Source organism: Hyperolius riggenbachi, chromosome 5 (assembly GCF_040937935.1).
Source record: "Hyperolius riggenbachi isolate aHypRig1 chromosome 5, aHypRig1.pri, whole genome shotgun sequence".
NCBI lineage: Eukaryota > Metazoa > Chordata > Amphibia > Anura > Hyperoliidae > Hyperolius > Hyperolius riggenbachi.
The window spans coordinates 112,587,437-112,611,042 of NC_090650.1; the positions used below are offsets into that span (position 1 = coordinate 112,587,437).

At 47.0% G+C, this 23,606-nt stretch overlaps 1 long non-coding RNA gene across 1 annotated transcript in view; it reads left to right on the forward strand.

The window, feature by feature from the left end:
* LOC137519713 (uncharacterized) overlaps positions 1–3,952 on the forward strand; it is a 44,269-nt gene extending 40,317 nt beyond the window's left edge. The window contains exon 3 of the long non-coding RNA XR_011021090.1: positions 3,498–3,952. This is a non-coding gene — a long non-coding RNA (uncharacterized lncRNA). The remainder of the gene's footprint in view (positions 1–3,497) is intronic.
* Positions 3,953–23,606: the final 19,654 nt, after the last annotated feature.

Below are 23,606 nucleotides of genomic sequence, written 5' to 3' on the forward strand. Positions count from 1 at the left end.
GCAGGTGCAGTGAACATGAACAGGTATGCAGTGACTGGTATTACAAATGTGCAGCTGTCACACACACAGGTACCGTGAACAGGTGCAGTGACTGGTATATAACACTGCATGCTGCTGTCACGCAGGTGCAGTAAACATGAACAGGTATGCAGTGACTGGTATTGGTAGTGGCTGGATAGTGTAATGGTTAAGGGCTCTGCCTCTGACACAGGCGACCTGGGTTCGAATCTCGGCTCTGCCTGTTCAGTAAGCCAACACCTATTCAGTAGGAGACCTTGGGCAAGACACTGCTACTGCCTATAGAGCGCGTGCTAGTGGCTGCTGCTCTGGCGCTTTGAGTCCGCCAGGAGAAAAGCGCGATATAAATGTTCTGTGTTTGTTTGTATTACAAATGTGCAGCTGTCACACACACAGGTACCATGAACAGGTGCAGTGACTGGTATATAACACTGCATGCTGCTGTCACGCAGGTGCAGTAAACATGAACAGGTATGCAGTGACTGGTATTACAAATATGCAGCTGTCCCACACAGGTGCAGTGAAAAGGTAGTCACTGAATGTGCTGGGCCTTGCACAGTAGAGCAGTTAGCAAGGGCCAGCTGCCTGCGACTGACAGGGCTGTATATGCAAGTGTCAGTGGGCCACACAAGAAAAAAAACACATCAAGAGAACATTAGCTCTCAAAAGAGCTGTTTTGGGGTGCTTTTTAGCAATAAGTATCAGCAAGGAGCAAGCTAACAAGCCTAACGAGAGCCTAACTAAGCTTTCTCTATGTATACAGCAGGTTCCTCTCCCTTCTCTAATTACTGTAGCCACACCAAGTGAGATAATGGCTGACGCAGCTGCCTTATATAAGGGGGGGGGGCTCCAGGAGGGAGTGTAGCCTGATTCGCTGCCCTGTGTATGCTGACTGTGATGTAGTGGGTCAAAGTTGAGCCTAATGATGCAGTATAGGGGGCAGGTTGAACTCGCATATAGTTCGCAGTTCACCGCGAACAAGAACCAGCGATGTTCGCTCAAATCGGTTTGCGGTTGAATCGTTCGAGCCATCTCTAGTATTGTGCTGTGGGTCACCCCTGTTATCATTGTCTGTAATCCTATGCATTGTACAGCACTGCAAAATATGTTGGCTCTATATAAATTAAATATATAATAATAACTTGATGGTCACTGCTTGGTTTAAAGTGAATGTTTACCGGTAAAAAAAAGAAAAAGTCAGATACTCACCTAAGGAGAGGGAAGGCTCGGTCCTAATGAGCCTTCCCTCTCCTCTCCCGGTGCCCGGTCCCACGCAGGATCCCCCGTGGCAGTATTCGACCAGTTCGGTCAAATACTGCCACTTCCACATGCCGAAGGGAGCTTTCGGAAGCCTTCGGGAGCACTCGGGCTCCCGATGACGCGGCCGCTCCATACTACGCATGCGCGAGCGCCCTCTATGACGCGCTCGCGCGTACGTAGTATGGAGCGGCCCGTCTTCGGAAGCCCGAGTGCTCCCGAAGACCTCCGAAGTCCCTGCGGCGGCGGACGCGAACGGGGGAGCCAGCGCAGCACCGAGGGCACCGGGAGAGGAGAGGGAAGGCTCATTAGGACCGAGCTTCCCTCTCCTTAGCTGAGTATCTGGCTTTTTCTTTTTTTTACCGGTACCCATTGGCTTTAAGTGGCATTCTCTTAGGTCATACATATAGAGAACATATCCATCATGAAGATTTACGTTTAAATGATCCTGGAATACAGAATTGTTTTGATATATCAGATACATTTGAGGTTAGGTACACTGAATAATTATTTTACAAGAACCTGCATAAAGCTATGGAAAAATAGCAATACTCGCTGAATACAGATACATTTCTAATGCAGCCTCACTGTATACACTCCAATGCTTCTAATTGTATAGTGCACCATAAGCAGTGTCCAGATGGAGAACAATGTGGCAATGAATGAACCTAATTATTTCTGTTCCCAAGATACTGCTGAGTTTGCCATCCAGAAAATGTTAAAAATCTTACAGCCCCTCTTATATGCATGTATGGTCACTCAGCATGTCAATGTTCAGACAGTACGTAATATTAAAAGTAAGTAAAATAAATCAGCTTAATCATTGGTTATACGTTAGTTTCTTATACATGGTAAAACTTGATCAATGACTGTACTGCATCTGCCTATAAACAATAAAACTATCTGTAAAGGCTTAAAGCCGATCCGAGATGAAAAACTAACTATAACAAGTAACTTGTCTTTATATCTTATCTAAAGTTTAGATAGTTTACACAGCAAATCTAGCTGCAAACAGCTTCAACAGAATATGATTATTTCTTCCTGTGATACAATGACAGCAGCCATGTTGTTTGTAAACGTTACACATAGGCAAGCTGATCTGCCTCTCCAGCAATCAGCCTGTGAAAACCTAATTCCCCCTCCTCCTCCCTCCTCCCCTCTGCCTCTGAAATCTCTGGCTAGTAACACCTCCCCCTCCTCCTGCACTGCCTGAGCTCCCATAAGCCCTCGCTACTGTCTCAAAATGCCAAGGCACTCTGAAAAGCTGTGGGCGAGGCTTCATTCGTTTATAGGGAATTAGAGTATAAAAACAAAAAAGTATTTGGCTTGAGGAATGCCCTATAAACAATATGAAAGGAACACAATTATGCAATGAGTAAAAGTTTACCTCGGATCCACTTTAAAGGACAACTGTAGTGAGAAGAATATGGAGGCTGTCATATTTATTTCCTTTTGTCTGGACAAGTTTGTTTTTTTATGGTTATTTTTTATTCTAATTTTTTTTTTTGGGGGGGGCGGGGGGACTAATATCATCTACTTTCTTTTCTCCTGTATATCTCCTGTTCAGATTCAATTTTTTTATCATTTTTGGAGACTGTTGGGTCTTCACTATTCATACTTCATCTATGGTCAAGATGTGGGTCTTGACTATAGATGACATTTGTAGAGCATATTGGGGTATCGGACATGAAGATAGACTGCTGTTCATCTGGGGATCCTTGCAGGTTAATTTTGAGTTTAGTTGAGCTTTAATTAGACATATAGAACATGGCAGAAATAGGTTTGGGTCAAAGCATTATGTTACAGAACAAATAATTACATATCTTTCACAGAGGCTGCAAAGAAATGTGAGCCTCCTACAGTATATGCATACGTTTAATTAACTTTTAATTTGAATAATAAAAGTTTCTCAATCAATGACCCTAACCCTCAGCACCTGCAAATTGTTGTCTGAACCAGAGGCTCTGCCTCTGCCACATCTCAGAAACCTGTATTATCCAGTGCGTTAGATAAATAACTAGGATATAGATCAGGGTATTTGTTATTGCTGAGTGATCTGTCAATATTATAGCGTTTCCTCCCCTTTACTTCAGCAAGCACCTAATGTTTTCAATTTCAAAATACTCCCATGGAAAGCCAATTAGCCTAGCGATGTTTGCTTCAACCTTTGATATTTTGCTGTGAACAATTGATTACAATGTGTGTTTTTTTTTCCTCCCCAGTGAAAAATGGATTGGGATTTACCTCTCAGAGAAAATCGGAATAGAATTAGAAAAGTGCTTTTCATTGCCTCATTGCTTCCTACCCCAAGGGCGAAAACTATTACTAGGCAAGCAAGATGCAATAAATCTGTCCTCGTTAAAAGGAACGTGAAAGATATTCTGGAACATCATATAATATCAGCACTCTGATTGCCCCACAACACGAAGTCTACAGAGCAAATGTGACAAATCAAGCTTGCTACTTTGCTTTGAAATCCAATCAATCCAGCAGCATTTTATGGCTAAATTAGTAAAATACAATAAGACCTTAGCATGATCATCCCCGTGGAACGCACCATTCCTGTTTAATTTAGTTTTACTTGGGGCCAGCTACTCTACACATCTTTACTGTATTTGACAATCCCATTAGATGATGTATTTACATTATTCATCCACATGAGGTTTGTGATCTTAACCAAATGAACCGTGTTTAGTAAAATCCACTGTGCCTGGAAATCAAAGCGGAATTTGTGTTTAATTATTTCATTGCTAAAGGTGTGCGCAGTGCAGTCAATTCTCCAAAGGAGATGTTAAGGCTTGAAAGAATATTCGGATTTTTAACATATGTAAATAGAAAAAGCCCCCAGCAGGTTTGTGAATTTTTGAACTGTCATGTTTATATACCTGTAATCACTCCTCATATTAAATTTCCATCATCTGCTGCACAGCTGGTAATATTCAGAATGATGTTATGGGAGCAGTCTGTGTAAGATCAGCGTACCTGAGGCTCTATAGAGAGAGAGATGGCGAGGCCCCATGCTACACTGGTGCTGCGAATAACACGCCACTGCAAAAAGACAGCGTAAAGTTTATTGTCATGCCGAATGCCTTAAAGAGAGACTGAAGCCTCTTTAAAGGACAACTGAAGAGAGAGGTATATGGAGGCTGCCATGTTTATTTCCTTTTAAGCAATACCAGTTGCCTGGCAGCCCTGCTGATCCTCTGCTTCCAATACTATTAGCCATAGCCCCTGAACAAGCATGCAGCAGATCAGGTGTTTCTGACTTTAAAGTCAGATCTGACAAGACTAGCTGCATGCTTGTTTCTGGTGTTATTCAGATACTACTGAAGAGAAATAGACCAGCAGGGCTGCCAGGCAACTGGTATTGATTAAACGGACATAAATATGGCAGCCTCTGTATACCTTTTACTTCATTTCCCCTTTAAAAATCAGTTTTTACCTCTTATTGATGTTAAGGATCTATGCCAGACCTAAAACGCCGCTATCCTGCGGTCGAACGAGGGTTTTATCACCCTCAAATCCCCGGGGCAAAAAAATGGGGAGCATTTCCTGGTAAAGGCAGAGCTTTCTGCAGTAGCTCTGCCTCTCCTTGCATCAATCGCCGCCTCTCCCCGCCCCTCTCAGTCTTCCTTCAATGAGAGGGGCGGGGGAGAGGTGGAGATCCGCGGCAGATTGACGAAAATTGAGGCAGAGCTACAGCGGCATAGATCCTTAACATCAATAAGAGGTAAAAATTGATTTTTAAAGAGGCTTCAGAGTCTCTTTAAATCAGACAGCCCTCCCCAGCATATCAAAGAAATGATGTAATTATCAGAATGTATGCAAGCTTAACCTCCAGTATGTGAATCACCAGATCCTCTCACTCAAAGGTCAGTATCCGCTTGTGGAATGCTTGCCAGGCCCTCGCCTCTCTGGCCAGACTGGTTCCCCCTACTGGGAATCCTCCTCTAGTTGTCATCACATCCGTTGCTGCAGTCAGTAACAAGGATTGAGAGCACACTACTGGTTGTTATTGGTTATGTCTTATTTTATGCAAACATATTGGTGGTTCATTATCTTATTGTTGATTAATTATCCATATTATAGTTTGAGCACCTAATAACTTACAAATACAGAATTACATTTCAAAACTTTAATTTTTTGAAATGTAAAAATCTATAGTTTGGGGCTTTTAAGTGAACGCTGTCATCAGGCAGACTCTGTGTACACAGCTGCAGCATCTCTGTCTTCTTACTTCCTCCTCCATAGAGAGAAAGCACTGGCAATATCATGCATCACATGGGGACATGGCCAGCTTCGATCTCCACTGGACACACCTACCTAGTAACCACTGAAAGGCAATAGAAAGGTGGTCAGTTAATTGGAGGAGGGGCTTTGGCAGGCAATTGATCCTGCCCCATCATTATGTCACATGTGTCATTTCCAAGGTGGGCCAATGGACTTCAGGAAATCAAGAGGTGAGGACACCAGTGTTAAGGAGCAGCAAACTGCTTGTGGTGCAGACACTGTGGCCACTGTCCATTTGCAGCATAAAGTTTAGATTTTTACCCCCCAAAAAACAGTGTCTTTTATTTTAAATGCTTTCTATTACTAACTGCATTTCTAGGATATACTGTACAAGTATTATTATAAAGTACATGTACTAGGGCTATAAGGGATGGCATGGGTTTATCTTCACTGGTGCCTGTAGTACTTCAATGTTAAATAATATGTATTTATCAATTAGAAACTAGTCTTAAAGAGAAGCTGTGCCCAAGAACTGAACTAGCTGATACCCCCTTTTCATGAGAAATCTATTCCTTTTCACAACCGTATCATCAGGGGGAACTATATGGCTGATATTGTGGTGAAAACCCTCCCACAGGAAACTGTGAGGACCATGGTCCTGGTAGTTTCCTGTCTGTGAACCTTGTTGCATTGTGGGAAATCATTGTTTACAGCTGTTTCCAACTGCCACAAAAGCAAGCAGCAGCTACTTCCACTGACATCACCTGCCAGCAGTAAAAATGTCACCATGTGATAAATGTCAGAATGTAAATCAGGGAGTGGAAAGATTTTACAATGGGCAAACACTGACTAAATCATTTATACATAATTATTGTAAAAATTAAGTACTTTTTTATTACATTTTTACTGGAGTTCCTCTTTAAGTCATCAAAGGGAGGGATAAGGAGTAATAATCACATGAGAGATCGCAACAGTCAAGCTGAACTGAGCTACATTAGACTTTTTGCTGTTTGCTATAGTTAAATTTAACTGCACTAATGAAGTGGTTGTAGTTCATTAAACACTTATGTTGCAAGATATAACTGTGGATTCCCATTTATGGATTCACTACTGGATCACATTAAGTAATTTGTGTTAGAAAAATGTCCACAATTACAGACTTTGCCATGCTAAAGGTCCCCACCTTTCACTTGGTCCTCTGCAGTTTATTACAAGCCTGAATAAGAGTTTGCACAAAATAGTCTTGCTATGAAGCCCCTAAAAGGTCCTGGTGCATGCGATTACCTTCAAAAGTCACATAATTACCTTCAAAAGTCCACCTGGGTGCAATGTAAGTGTCACATGATCTGCGATCGGTATAAACGCAATTTTTCAGAAATGTCCGCAAGGCTTTTATATTGCTAAGCAAGACGCATCACATCATGAAGACCAAGGTGCTCTCCAAACAATTTAGGGATAAAGTTGCTGTAAAATACAAGTCTGGGTTGGGTTATAAAAAAATATCCAAAAGTTTTGAATATTTCCCAGAGCGCCATCAAATCCATCATCTTCAAATGGAAAGGACATGGTATCACAACAAACCTGCCAAGAGAGAGGCGCCCACCAAAACTCACAGACCAGACAGGGAGGGCGTTAATCAGACTGGCAGCATAGAGGTCAAAGGTAATTCTGCAGGAGTTGCAGAGTTCCAAACCAGAGACTGGAGTATCTGTCTAAAGGACCATTATAAACTATACACTCTATAGAGCTGAGCTTTATGGAAGAGTGGTCAGAAGAAGCCATTGCTTGGCATTAGAGATGGCCCGAACGGTTCGCCTGCAAACGGTTCCCGGCGAACTTCCGGGGTTCGCGATCGCGGAGAACCGCAAACTTTACCGGAAGTTCGATTCGCCCCCATAGCACACCATTAGGGTCAACTTTGACCCTCTACATCACAGTCAGCAGGCACATTGTAGCCAATCAGGCTACACTCCCTCCTGGAGCCACTCCCCCCTTATAAAAGGCAGGCAGCGTCAGGCTTTTCGCTCACTCATGTGCCTGCATTAATTAGAGAAGGGAAAGCTGGCGCTGCTGTAGACTCTCATAGGAAAAGCTTAGTTAGGCTCTTGTAGGCTTCTTAGCTTGTTCCTTGCTGAGGCTCTTGTAGGCTTCTTAGCTTGCTCCTTGCTGATTCTTATTGCTAAAAAAGCCCCCCTCAACAGCTCTTTTGAGAGCTAATCTTGTTCTTGTGATCTATTTTTTGTGTGTGTGTCCCACTGGCACTTGTGTTGCATAGACAGCCTTGGTAATTCCTACTGTGTGTGTCACTGCCAGCCAGGCCCAGCACATTCAGTGACTATCTGTGTGTGTGACAGGTGCACTTTGTAATACCCATCACTGCATATACCTACCTAACTGTTGTTCACAGTGCACCCACCTACCGGCGTGAGTGCACACAGTGTCACTGTGGCTGTCCGGTACCTGTCTGTGTGTGACAGGTGCACATTGTAATACCCATCACTGCATATACCTACCTGCTGTTGTTCACTTCAGTGCACCCACATACCTACATGAGCTGAGCGCACGCAGTGTCACTGTGCCTGTCGGTACCTGTCTGTGTGTGACAGGTGCACATTGTAATACCCATCACTGCATATACCTACTTGCTGTTGTTCTCTTCAGTGCACCCACCTACCTATGTGAGCTGAGCGCACGCAGTGTCACTGTGCCTGTCCGGTACCTGTCTGTGTGTGAGAGCCACCTACCTACTTGAGTGCACGCAGTGTGATATACCACTCCGTGCATACCTGTTAACTGCACCTGTGTGACTGCACATTGTATTAGTCAAGTCAGTGCATACCTTTCACTTCATCCCCACCCGGCAGGTCTATGCGAGGTCGTGTTGGTGTCTGAGGCAAGCGAAGCTGGGCAGGATGATTATAATGATGACGATGATACGGATACCATGTGGGATCCTAAGAGACAAGATGACCAAGGGTACAGTTCAGAGGGGGAGCCAGAGAGGAGTAGGAGGGGACGAGTTGCTGAAAGAAGCAGGGGGAGCTCGTCATCAGAAACAGCTGGTGCCAGTGTTTGGCGCCAGCCAACATGCCCTTCAACGTCAGCTGCTGATGCCACCATAGTGCCATCACCTCAGGGGAGCTCAACGGTATGGAAATGTTTTAGTGTGTCTGCTGTAGATCAGAGCAATGCCATCTGTTCTCTCTGCCTCCAAAAATTGAGCCGTGGAAAGGCCAATACCCACATAGGGACAACTGCCTTACGAAGGCACCTGCATATAAGGCACAAACTGCAATGGGAAGAGCACCTGAGCAAAAGCAGCACACAAAAGAAAAGCCACTCTCCTTCTCCTCTTCCTCCTTCAGGTGCAGTATCTTCAGCCACTTTCTCCCTTGCACCTTCACAGCCACCCTCCTCCACTCCGCCTCTGACCTTGAGCGGTTCCTGCTCCTCTGCCCACAGCAGCCAGGTGCCCGTGAAGGAAATCTTTGAGCGGAAGAAGCCAATTTCTGCCAGTCACCCCCTTGCCCGGCATCTGACAGCTGGCTTGGCGGAACTGTTAGCTCGCCAGCTGTTACCATACCAGCTGGTGGACTCTGAGGCCTTTTTAAATTTGTGGCCATTGGGACACCGCAGTGGAAGATTCCAGGCCGCAATTATTTCTCTTACACAGTCCATTGGGTCAACCTGGTGACCGATGGCAAGCAGTGAGTACGTGGCTGTGCAGTGGACCAACTTGTGACACTCCACAGCTTGCAGGCAGGCCTCCTGCCACCTCCTCTCCTTCTCCTCCTACTCCTCCTGCTACATCCTCTTCACTGTCATCCTCCTCCTCCTTGGCTGAGTGGCAGTTCAACTCTACTGGCGCTGCGATCTCCTCTCCAGCTACACAGCCCCAGCTCACCAGGGCCTATGCTGCATTCCAGGTACGACGGTGTCATGCCAACTTAGACATGTCTTGCCTCAAAGCGGAGAGTCACACTGGAGCAGCACTGGACACTGATGCAAAATGCATGCAGGCTCATGCGGCCGTTTGAGGAGGTGACCAACCTGGTGAGTCACAGTGAAGGCACCATCAGCGACTTGATCCCGTATGCTTACTTCCTGGAGCGTGCCATGCGTAGAGTGGTGGATCAAGCTGTGGAGGCGCGTGAACAGGAACAGTTACGGCAGGAACAGTTGTGGGATCAATTTGCATCAAAACCAGATGTTTCCTCAACACCTGCGGCAGCACAGAGGGGGGAGGAGGAAGAGTCGTGTGGGGAAGAGGAGTCAGACTTGGATGATCAGGAAGTTGTTTCTTTTTTAGGACGAGAAAGCAGCGGCTGAAGAACAAACGCAGGAGGCATCGCAGGGGGCTTGTGCTGCTTGATGTTCCCGTGGTATTGTTCGTGGCTGGGCGCAGGAGGAGGACTTACCTGACGTCACTGACAAAGAGCAAGAGGAGATGGCTAGTATGTTTGGATTCAACATTGTGCAGATGGCGTCTTTCATGCTGTCCAGCCTGTTGAGGGACCCCCGTATAAAAAAACTCAAGGGGAATGATCTGTACTGGGTGGCCACGCTACTAGACCCTCGGTACAGGCACAAAGTGGCGGACATGTTACCAACTCACCTGAAGGCAGAAAGCACATGCAGAACAAGCTGGCAACTATGCTTTACAATGCTTTTAAGGGTGATGTCACAGCGCAACGCAATAAAGGTACCACTGCCAGTAATCCTCCTCCCATGTCCACGCAGGCAAGGACAGGAATCCAGCAATCTCATGGTGATGTCGGCCATGCGGACATTCTTTAGTCCAACACCTCGCATTAGCCCTTCTGGATCCACCCTCCACCAATGCCTGGACCGGCAGGTAGCCGACTACCTGGCCTTAAGTGTGGATGTAGACACGTTGAGCAGCGATGAACCCTTGGACTACTGGGTGCGCAGGCTTGACCTGTGGCCAGAGCTGTACCAATTTGCCATTCAACTTCTGTCTTGCCCTGCCTCAAGCGTCCTGTCAGAAAGGAACTTAAAATGAATGAGGCATGGATCCCGGAGGGCTACTGCCCGCCCAAAGACCAAGTCAGTCCCCACACAGCACCTCTGCCCACAGGCCACTTGACTGCCTTCTCCGCCGCCATCAACAGGGTCCAGGACTCCAGGCGGGTTCCTGAATTTTTAAGGCCGCTGCTAGCAGCAGCCACTATAATAATTTTTCTGAAGCGTGTACATGCCTGCCTAATTTTTCTGGCTGCACTGCAGCTGCAACAACAAAACAAAAGGCATGTACATTTGCCCATTCCCCTTCATGATCATTACCTTGCCAAGGGGCTTGCATATCACAATGAAGCAATGACTGCCGGCTATATGAGTGCCTTGGGGGGTGGCACACCAAAGATAATAAGGCCGTTGCTTCATTGTGGACAGACTAAATTTGATCAGCTGGACAGTCACTGTTCTGTCATTCAGCTACCTCAGCCCGGCAACCATATGGTGCGCACCAGTCCAGCATGGCCGTCACTACACTAGCAGCTGTCACTGCATACCTTTCACTGCATACCTTTCACTGCATCTTTGACTGCACATTGTATTATACCTGGCAGTCAGTGCATACCTTTCACTTGAATGGATGGCAGACTTGCCCTCCATAACAGATTCTCGTTAAAGGTAGTACAGTCTATCAGTGTCATATACAGCAGGGCCTCGAAAGTCCTCCTGTATTGTTATTTTTGGTCACTACCTCGGGACGTGCATGCCATGCATGCTGCCTTCCTTGGATGTGTGGTAGCCGTTCCTGCCCCTTTGCCCACAGCGTGCCTGCTGCCTTCCTTGGATGTGTGGTGGTGGTAGCCGTTTCTTAGGCTCCCACTCCGAACCGGAATTGAATCAGCATTCCCCGCCCATTACCCATGGTCACTCACAATGGCAGACTTGCCCTCCGTAATAGATTCTCATTGCAGGAACTGAACAGCAAGCAGAACAAGTATTTAAAAAAATAGATGTAAGCTTTAACAATGGTAGAGAAAGAACCATCGAAAGTTGATAAGGCAGTCAGACATTACCTGACATCACTGAGTGAGGAAGAGCAATCTCCAGCACGGCCGTCACTACGCAAACTGCTGTTTGCTGTGTGTTACACAGTGAGTTTGGTGTGTCAGTGTGAAGCAGTACTCTAATTACACTCCCTGATTGATGTATACACATGCAAGATGTTTTAAAGCACTTTAGGCCTCCAATTTAGCATTCAATGTGATTTCTGCCCTTAAAACGCTGCTTTGCGTCAAATCCAGATTTTTCCCCGGGACTTTTGGCGTGTATCCCACTCCGCCATGCCCCCCTCCAGGTGTTAGACCCCTTGAAACATCTTTTCCATCACTTTTGTGGCCAGCATAAGTGTTTCTAGTTTTCAAAGTTCGCCTCCCCATTGAAGTCTATTGCGGTTCACGAAAGTTCGCAAAAATCGAACGTTTGGCGAAGGTTCGCAAACCTAAAATTGGAGGTTCGGGCCATCTCTACTTAGCATTAATAATAAGAAGGTACATTTGGAGTTTGCCAAAAGGCATGTGGGCAACTAGCTAATGTTTAAAGGAATGTGCTCTGGTCACATGAGACTACAAATAAACGTTTTGGCCACCAAGGAAAATTCTATGTCTGGTGCAAACCCAACACATCCCTTCACTCCAAAAACACTATCGCCACAATGAAACATGGTGGTGGTGGCAGCATCATTCTATGGGGCTGTTTTTTTAGCGAGGGACTGGGAAACTGGTCTGAGTCAAGGGAAAGATGAGTGTTGCTAAATATAGGGATATTCTTGAGTAAAACCCCTGTCAGATTGCCAGTGACTCAGGGGGTCGTCACTGCTTACTGGTGGGTCCCAGGAGGAGGGCACAGACACAGGATGACTGCAGGGGGCTGCTAGAAGCTCCAGGTACATTAAATGATTTTTTTTTCAGGCTTAAGATTTTCTTTAAGGATCCTCTGCCCAGCCCTGATTTCAACTATCCTTTGCCTAGCTGAATGAGGCAAATTGTCGACACAAGAAATTCTAAAGAGCTCTCTACACTCTAAATATCATTTTTTATGACTCATGTTTGTGACTTACAATGACCTTAGAACCATTACAACCATCACTGTATCTGTATACACTTAAATTTCAAGACTGGAAAATTGTCAATGAAAGCATACAAATAACGGTTTAATAAACAAAGGTCATACAGTGATCAGCTGCAGCTTGGAGCTTGGTGCAGGTCTTTTTCGGATGAGCTGAATTATAGCAGAACTGACAGATTTGTGTCTATAGTCGTAACTGTAAATCTGTCTCCCAACAAGAATGAAAATGGATATCTCTTGAAGCTTTTACTCTCTTCTGACAGTACATTCTTCCTTCAATAAAAGATGTACATCTATCTCGTCTTCTGATTTATATTTAGTAAGTTCTTTACTAAAACTGCCTATTGCCAAACCCGTGAAAATGATGTTGCGGTAACAGCAAGCTCAATAAAACGTAGAACAATGTGACAATGCTCTTCTGTCCATCCCGTAAGTCGTGGTCTATGGTGTTAGTAAATTGTCCCATTCAAGTAAAAAATGTCTACATTTTTCATTGCAAAGGAGAAAAAAAAAGAAAAGGCAAAAAAGAAAACTTAAAAGTCCAAGCTCCACCCTCGCCTCCCCAGGGCCAAATGTAGGACAAGGCCACCTAGGCAATGGCCTAGGGCAGCACAAGAGCAAGGACACGAAAGCAGCAGGCCAAACTGGTGCAGCATTTGCAAGCTTGCAAATGTTGCAATGCAGGGAGATCAGGTGAGCGCCTGACCACGGTACCCTGCTGCTAGCTTCCTGTGCAGTGGCCACCTTGCTTTCTGTGCACGCTTGCATTGTGGCTTGTCTAATTTTGAATGTCTAATTTAGTTTCGACATATACACTGCTCATACCCCTTCACCTAATACCCTTTCCTCACGTAATCTGTTTTCCCCCAGAGTCCTCCGCAGCCCTGCCTATAAACATCAATGATACACCCCCTTGCTTAGAAACTTTTGTTGTTTATTTCCCCAGCACCTCTTACTCTTTCAAACATTACACTATCCACCAGACAGGAGATTTGCTCACAGTAGTGATACCAACTTTTTTCACATCCTGGTATGTTTTATATACGGTCATAGAAACCACTGACCACTACTATAGGATATGCAACTGTCACCATATTGTAGGTCTCATGTTTCATGATTTGGTCTGATTAATGCTGCTACACACCATATGCGGTTTATTATATTATTATATTATCTACAATGATAACTTGTGCAGAACTCTGATGTGCCTGTTTTATCTCTGTCATTGTTTAGTGTTATACTCCTACTGTTGAATGCCTGATGAAGCGGGATCGTGCCCGTGAAACGCGTTGCGATATTGTTCATTGGAGTATGTGAATAAATTGTATGTTCCTTAACTGACGCATCAAGTCCATTTTTGAGTGGCTGGTCCACCGCCGCCACCCAAATGTTTTAAACTTTTTAAATATCTTTTATCCTATTGGCGCCTCTGTACATCGTTCAGTCATGACGTCAACAACTCAACATGACGCAAAATGGGGGCGGAACAGAAAGCTGCTTTCAATGTTTTGAAGGCCTTAATTGCCTCCGGTGGCCAGTTAGATGCATCATTCATCACACCCAAATCCCAGAGCAATGTGTGCAGGAATTTGAATAGCAGGAGGTGTACCGAGATCATCTGGACAAGTGACCAAGTGACCAAGTGACAAAATGACCAAGTGACAAAGTGACAAGTGACAAAGTGACAAGTTACAAAGTGACAAAGTGACAAAATGACAAAGTGACAAAGTGATAAAGTGACCAGTGACAAAGTGACAAGTGAGAGGTTGTTCTGGGGAGCTCTACTCCACTGCACACAGTCACATATGAGGAGAGGTCTCGTCGGGACTGCTGATCCTCCTCAGCTTGCTTAAAGCCTTGAGGGTTCCTGAAGATCCTCTGCTTGGAGTTCGCCGGGGTTCAGCTTGGTGTCGGGGTCGGCGGCCTCCTCCTCACTCCAACGTGGCAGATCTTCTGTTGAAGGAAAAAAAAAACATTTTTTTAAAGTCCAGTACCGCTTCTGAAGGACTCACCAAGAGATGCAGGAGCGCTTCAATCTAGCGCACCATCGCTCGCTGGGTGATGTCCCTCCCTACGCGCTGGAATTCTACGCTGCACATGCTAGCACGCTTTTGCGCAGTGCCGAGGCGCATTCCAGCAGTTAGCTACCAAGCTTCTGTGGATCTGATTGGGCCACCATGTTGGATCTCTGCCAAGTCCTCCAAAATTTTGAGCAATCCACGTTGCTTGTGACTGAGCAGTGACAACTCTACAGTCAGCATTACAATACCACTGCTGTGTTTACTGAAGAAATCAATGTTGAAGATGGAAATCGCTGTGGGGGAATCTGAAGATGAAACCGATCAGCGTGATGATACCAACATCAGGCAACCTGCCTCAGGAAACGCTGGTGCCAGCTATGACAAAGAACAGGACGAGGAACAGCTGGAGTTGGAGCAGGAATTGGATGCCCCCACTGCCGAAGGACAGAGCGGTGCACGTTGGACTTCCACAATTTAGCGGGAATGGACAGCAGAAGAGGAAGAAAGTGATGCTGGTGACGAATATGGTGCATCACAACAATCACAACGCTCACAAGAACATGAAGACAGAGGAGTCTGGCAGGATTCTCTGGCACACATGGCTCAATTCATGCTAGACTGCATTGAACGCGGCCCAAGCATCATTTACTATTCATTATTATTCATTATTCTGGACAACACCAATTACTGGGTTTATACCCAGTTTATACAAACACAATGTTAAAAAACTGATTGAAGAAAGAGTCAGACAGGTCAAAAATGGAACAATTCCAGCAGGCCCTTGAGGATGGAGACTTTAGAGAGGAGATTGACATCCTCCTCCTTCTCTAGCCAGTTGTACGCCGACAGACTGACTTCAGCAAACCCAGGAGGACCAGGAGGGCAGCAAAGAACACAAGCTGCTGCTAGTGCCCAAAAGGGAATGGTATTGGCAGTATCCTTGGAGTGGGAACATTTTCTGACACCCATGCAGCAGCCCACAGAACAGCAATCGGGCAGTTCCACGTCCTCCAACACCAATCGCCTGGAGAAGATGGTCAAGGACTACATGTCAGATGGCGTAGCTGTGTTGAACAATCCATCTGCAGACAGACGGTGAGTGTGACAGCACAGAAGGACCATGGCAACTCAATCATAGTACCACAGTTTGATAGTGCTGCCCAAAAAATTATATGGATCCGTGGACCCGGGCAGTACTGGGAAGTGGGAACGCAGATTTTAGTACCTAAACACACGATACAACATGTTTTCCGGGGTCGGACTCTGAGGCACATACAGATGGTCCCGATCATCATCCTCATCATACAACTCTTCTCCTGAGTCTGACCCACCCACCACCTCTGCCACCCCAACATCCCCAGACACAGACCCCTCATCGTCCTCAACATTAACTTGGGATGCTGGCCTGAGCCCGACCTCCTCCTCCACATCAGGCCCCATCATCTCCTCAATGGCAGCCCTCAATAATCGCTCTGGCGCCGGACCGATGGACACAACGTTCTCCTCCGGGGAGGGCTGCTGCTGACCACTGGCTGCTGGGGTGGATGTTATAGCTTGCGTGGGGCGTTGGCTGTTGCTGTTGTTGGGAGTGCTGCTCACAGCGGAGGTTTCTGAGGAACTCATGGTGAGCTCATATAGTGGTTGACGTTGAGTGGAGTATTACTGATCCCAGCAATATACAGACTGACTGGCAGAGTACGCAATGCTATATAGTGGTTGACGGTGAGTGAAGTACTACAGATCCCAGCAATATACACAGTGACTGGCAGTACAATGGTATGGGTGGGTGAGCAGAGTACTACAGATCCCAGCAATGCTATATAGTAATGGGGTGACTGAGTGAGCGGCAGTGTACTACTGTTCCCAGCAGACACAGAGTGGCAGTAAACACAATGCTATATAGTGTGGCTGAGCAAGCGGTGTACTACTGTTCCCAGCAGACACAGAGTGGCAGTAAACACAATGCTATATAGGGTGGCTGAGCAAGGTACACAGAGTGGCAGTAAACACAATGCTATATAGTGTGGCTGAGCGAGCGGTGTACTACTGTTCCCAGCAGACACAGAGTGGCAGTAAACACAATGCTATATAGTGTGGCTGAGCAAGGTACACAGAGTGGCAGTAAACACAATGCTATATAGTGTGGCTGAGCGAGCGGTGTAGTACTGTTCCCAGCAGACACAGAGTGGCAGTAAACAGAATGCTATATAGTGTGGCTGAGCGAGCGGTGTAGTACTGTTCCCAGCAGACACAGAGTGGCAGTAAACACAATGCTATATAGTGTGGCTGAGCGAGGTACACAGAGTGGCAGTAAACACAATGCTATATAGTGTGGCTGAGCGAGCGGTGAACTACTATTCCCAGCAGACACAAAGTGGCAGTAAACACAATGCTATATAGTGTGGCTGAGCGAGCGGTGTAGTACTGTTCCCAGCAGACACAGAGTGGCAGTAAACAGAATGCTATATAGTGTGGCTGAGCGAGGTACACAGAGTGGCAGTAAACACAATGCTATATAGTGTGGCTGAGCGAGCGGTGTACTACTATTCCCAGCAGACACAAAGTGGCAGTAAACACAATGCTATATAGTGTGGCTGAGCGAGGTACACAGAGTGGCAGTAAACAGAATGCTATATAGTGTGGCTGAGCGAGCGGTGTACTACTATTCCCAGCAGACACAGAGTGGCAGTAAACAGAATGCTATATAGTGTGGCTGAGCGAGGTACACAGAGTGGCAGTAAACACAATGCTATATAGTGATCAATTAGTGTTGCGCCTTACCTGGTGTGCTGCAAGTTCTGTTTAAAGGGATCCCACTTCCTTAAATAATTCAAACTAAATATACAATTAACAGACTGCGCTGATTAGGTACTAGTAGCTTTTAATAAGTAAAATGCTGGTGTTAATCAGGGATATTTCCCTCAAATGATTAAAAAGTCCATAAAAACAAAATTAAATAAAATATTGATAGCTTGAAAACAAAGTGCTATTGCTTGTTGGAGTAGGGGTGGGTTTCCTCCTATAAAATGGTGGTGCCCCACAGTGGGTATTTCACAAAGATATGTTGCTGATACTGTTGAATGGTGGCTTTGCACCCTGCTACTGATGTCATGCAGGCACCCTTGAGAGTAAACTGTGTAGTGCCTTTAAATTGCAGTAGTGTGGCAAATGGTCAGTGAGGAGACAGTTCTTATTTAATAGTTCCAAGTGGATACTTCTCACCCGTCCTAGTCTGCTTGATATCGATTGAACGCTGCGGTGGGGAGCACCATCGGGGAACACGGAAGTAACATCTCCGCTTAGGTGCTTCAGCTAACAACATCTCCGGAATCCCCGGGAGCCGGGCTAACCAGCCCGACAGCAGCGTCTGTCCAGTCTCTCTCACCTCGCCACCGGCCGGGGCGGGTGAGATAGAGCGGCTCCCCACCGCAGCGTTCAATCGATATCAAGCAGACCAGGACGGGTGAGAAGTATCCACTTGGAACTATTAAATAAGAACTGTCTCCTCACTGACCATTTGCCACACTACTGCAATTTAAAGGCACTAGACACTTTACTCTCAAGGGTGCCTGCATGACATCAGTAGCAGGGTGCAAAGCCACCATTCAACAGTATCAGCAACATATCTTTGTGAAATACCCACTGTGGGGCACCACCATTTTATAGGAGGAAACCCACCCCTACTCCAACAAGCAATAGCACTTTGTTTTCAAGCTATCAATATTTTATTTCATTTTGTTTTTATGGACTTTTTAATCATTTGAGGGAAATATCTCTGATTAACAACAGCATTTTATTTATTAAAAGCTACTAGTACCTAATCAGCGCAGTCTGTTAATTGTATATACAATGCTATATAGTGTGGCTGAGCGAGCGGTGTACTACTATTCCCAGCAGACACAGAGTGGCAGTAAACAGAATGCTATATAGTGTGGCTGAGCGAGGTACACAGAGTGGAAGTAAACACAATGCTATATAGTGTGGCTGAGCGAGCGGTGTACTACTATTCCCAGCAGCGACACAATGACTGGGGGGACCCTGGCTAGCGTGGCTGGAGCGCGAACTACCCTGCCTGCCTACCCAAAGCTAAACCCACAGACAAATGGAGGAGATATGACGTGGTTCGGGTATTTATTTACCCGAACCACGTGATAGTTCGGCCAATCAGAGCGCTTTCGGGTCCGAACCACGTGACCGTTCAGCCAATCACAGCGCTAGCTGAACGTTCGGGGAACGTTCGGCCATGCGCTCTTAGTTCGGCCATGTGGCCGAACAGTTTGGCCGAACACCATCAGGTGTTCGGCCGAACTCGAACATCACCCGAACAGGGCGATGTTCTGCAGAACCCGAACAGTGGCGAACACTGTTCGCCCAACACTAACCTATACTAGAGGGAAGGTTGGAGGGGTCGTCTCGCTACCTATACTAAAGAAGGGCAGCTAGTGACAGTGGCCTAGGGCGGAAAAGATTACAAATCCGGTCTTGTGCCTCCCCCTTTTCCATTGCAAAAATGTACATCTCAAGATAGGCCGCTTGAATGCTCAGCACTAGCGTTTGGAATACATATGCTTGTACTTGTGTAGAATTTGTAACGCTCGGTGAAGCACAGAGAGGTCTGATTACCGGTGATCTGCAGTATCACGGGAAATACAGACGTATATCAGATTATATGTGATCTGCAGTATCACCGATAATCCAATATACTAGCTAACCTCTGGTCACCTGGGTAGAGTGTTGTGATTGGTGCAACAGTAATACAGAGGACAAGCCTCAGTGCAGCAAGGAGGACTGCACAGATTCCTTCCGCAGGTCTGAGCTCTCCAAGACGGGAGGAGTCAGACTGACAGTGGGGAGGAAAGCCCGAAAGTGACACTCAGGCGGAAGTGTCACTAACAGGACGGGGAACCGCCTCCAATCGTGAGGTCGGTTCTCGAGGTCGGACAAGCCAGGTCGTAAACAGACGGACAGATAAGTACAATATCAGTAGGCAGAGTCGGAGTCAAAGTACAGGCAGGGTTCGGCAACGGGGTGTCAGAAATATCGGGGTACAAATTCAGGAGGCAGAGGCGGAGTCAAAGTACAGGCAGGGTTCAGCAACGGGGTATCAGATATAACGAGGTACAAGGTCAGAGTTCAGGAGGATAGTCGAGGCAGGCAAAGGTCATAACAGATAATCACAATCAAACTAGTACTTTAAGCTATCAATAGAATCTAGCTTAGTGTAGGATTACAGCTCCAGCTGGTCCCGGCACACTAACGGATCTGACTAACGGATCTGGGTGCTCCCACGTATGTGAACGCAACGCCAGACAAGGAGCAAGTGAACAGCCAGCAATATATATACCTGTGTGCCTCTCCAGCACCTCCCTAAGTGTTGGACCAATGGGGAGAGGTGCTAGAGTCAGCTGACCAGCCTGGTCAGCTGCCTGGTCAGCTGACTCCCTTCAGGATGTCATAAATTGTTGTCTGAGTGCGCGCGCGCGCGTCACTCTAAATCCTGAGGGACTACGAGTCCCAGCCACAGCAGCCCCGCTCTGCGGTGACTCCGCAGCGGGGGCATGCGGACCAACCGCCGCGTCCGACGCGGCGGTTTCCGCACTCTCCATGCGTCCCTGCCCGGAGACAGCCGCCTCATGCTGAGGAGAGGCGGCTGCCTCTCCGTGTGAGGGACGCGTCTGTGCGCGGAAAGAGCCGCCTGCCGCTGGATCATGGCGGCGGCTCTTCCGCGTTCTCACAGTACCCCCCCCCCGAGGAGTGGACTCCGGACAGCTCCTTCCAGGTTTTTCTGGATGTAAAGCATGAAACTCCCTCACTAAGTCTTCTGCATGCATACGGGTCTTAGGTACCCATTGCCTCTCCTCAATACCGTACCCTTTCCAATGTACGAGGTACTGTACAGAGTTCTGTACCAGGCGTGAATCTAAAACTTTTCCCACTTCATATTCAGGTTGGGCATCCACCAACACGGGAGGAGGAGGAGCAGGACCCACCTGGACTGCGGGTTTGAGAAGGGACACATGGAAGGACCTTACCCCCCGCATGCAGGTGGGAAGGTCAACGGTATAGGTAACTTTGTTAATCTTCCTAATTACCGGGAATGGACCCACAAACCTGGGACCAAGCTTGTCAGAAGGTTGTTTCAATGTCAGGTGGCGAGTTGAAACCCAAACCAAATCTCCTGGTTGAAAATTCCACTCTAATGAGCGTCTTTTGTCAGCCTGACTTTTCTGACTCTGAAATGCTCTCACAAGGTTGTCTTTTATGGTCCACCACATGTCCCTAAATGTCCTCTGCCAGGCCTCCAAGGCTGGGAACGGACTGGACGCAACCGGCAACGGAGAAAACTTAGGTAACTTCCCGGTCACTATCTGGAATGGACAGAAACCCGAGGAAGAACTCTTTAAGTTATTGTGTGCAAACTCTGCGTAGGGCAAAAACTTGACCCAATCGCTCTGCGCTTCAGCCACGTAACAACGTAAAAATTGCTCTAACGATTGGTTAACCCTCTCAGTTTGGCCATTTGTCTGTGGGTGATAGCCCGATGAAAATGACAGCCCCATGCCCATCTGGTGACAGAATGCCCTCCAAAATTTTGAGACAAACTGGACTCCCCGATCGGATACTATGTCTTCCGGAATGCCATGCAACCGAAAAGACATGGATGATGAATAGGTCGGCCAATTCCTGGGCCGAGGGGAGTCCTTTCAAGGGCACGAAATGGGCCATTTTACTAAAGCGGTCGACTACCACCCATATGACCGACTTGCCCTCTGACCTAGGAAGCTCCCCCACAAAATCCATGGACAAATGGGTCCATGGCTCACTCGGGGTGGGCAAAGGCTGCAGAGTACCAACAGATGCCAGCCGGGAGGGTTTGCTTTTTGCGCACACCGCACATTCCCTAACAAATTCTTTGCAGTCAGCTGCCAGAGAGGGCCACCACGCACACCTGGCCAGGAGATCCTGCGTTCTAGACGCCCCAGGATGTCCCGCATTCTTGTGTGAGTGGACCATCTCCAAAATCTGGAGACGGAAGGGCAATGGGATAAATAAAACTCCCTCGGGCTTCCCTTCTGGGACATCCTGTTGGAAAGGACCCAAAATTTCTCTCCAGTTCTCCCAAGTTTCGGTAGCGGCTAACACCAACTTTTGTGGAATAATGGATTCAGGACTCGAGGGCTGTGCTGTCTCTGGCTCGAAACACCTAGAGAGTGCATCCGCCTTGGTATTCTTGCTACCTGGAGTGTACGTAATCAAGAATGTGAACCTCGAAAAAAATAACGACCATCGAGCCTGCCGAGGGCTTAACCTTTTAGCCCCCTCGATGTACTCGAGATTCTTGTGGTCGGTATAAACCGTAATCGTGTGCTCCGCACCTTCCAACCAATGACACCACTCTTCGAAAGCTAGCTTGATAGCTAGAAGCTCCCTATTGCCTATATCGTAGTTTCTCTCTGCCGGAGAGAATCTCCGGGAAAAATAGGCACATGGGTGTAATCTCCCCTGAAGACCTGAACGTTGAGACAGCACAGCCCCTACCCCAACCTCTGAGGCGTCTACCTCGACGATAAATGGATACGAAGTATCCACGTGCCTTAATATGGGCGCCGAGCAGAATAACCCCTTCAAAGTAGCGAATGCCTGTAAAGCCTCGGGAGGCCAATGAGTGGTGTCTGCCCCTTTTTTAGTAAGGTTGGTGAGGGGTGCCACAACTGTGGAGTACCCCCTAATAAACCTTCTGTAGTAGTTTGCAAACCCTAGGAACCGTTGTAGGGACTTCAACCCCACCGGCTGCGGCCACTCCAGTACCGCGGAGACCTTAGCAGGGTCCATAGAGAGGCCCGAGGTGGAGATTATATATCCCAAAAAGGCCACGGACGTGACTTCGAAAATGCACTTTTCTAGTTTTGCATATAACAAATCTTGTCTCAATTTGTTCAGTACCCATCTAACATGAGCTCTGTGATCCGAGAGATTGTTAGAAAAGATAAGAATATCATCGAGATAAACTAACACGAACTTCCCCAACACCTCCCTAAAGACCTCATTGATGAGTTCCTGAAAAACGGCCGGGGCATTACATAACCCGAAGGGCATCACCAGGTACTCGTAATGCCCGTCCGGAGTGTTGAAGGCCGTTTTCCATTCGTCACCCTTTCTAATCCGCACAAGGTTGTATGCCCCCCGTAAATCCAGTTTTGAGAATATTCTAGCCTCCGTGACCTGTGTGAAAAGGTCATCTATTAACGGCAACGGGTAGCGATTCTTCACTGTGATCTTATTAAGCCCCCGGTAGTCGATACATGGCCGTAAGCCCCCATCTTTTTTCTTAACAAAAAAGAACCCTGCCCCGGCGGGTGACCGAGATGGCCGAATGAAGCCCTTGGCCAGGTTCTCACGGATATATTCCTGCATGGCCACTTTTTCGGGCCCTGACAAATTATACAGATGGCCCCGGGGAGGTACACAACCTGAACGGAGATCGATGGGACAGTCGAATGGCCGATGTGGGGGCAGTTTGTCAGCTGCCTTGGGACAAAATACGTCGGCATATTCAGCATACTGGTCTGGCACACCTCCCACCTGGACTCTGGTTTGCCCCAATGTCAACTTCCCCAAACACCGTTGGAAACAATGAGGTGACCATGTGGTTAACTGACCCGTGGCCCAGTCTATTTGAGGTGAATGGGTTTGCAACCATGGCATGCCTAGGATAATAGTGGAGGTGGACATGTGTACCACAAAAAATCGTAACTGTTCCCCATGCAGTACCCCTATGGTGACCTTCACCTCCGGAGTCTGTGACAGTGGGCGTTCCCGTTGCAGAGGGGAATCGTCCACTGCCGTGACCTGAATGGGGGGACTCACAGGAGTGAGAGGAATACCCAACTCCTGAGCAAATTCAATGTTCATAAAATTAGCCGCTGAGCCGGAATCAACAAATGCTTCAGTGGCTACGGACTTGTTCTCCCATGTAATGGT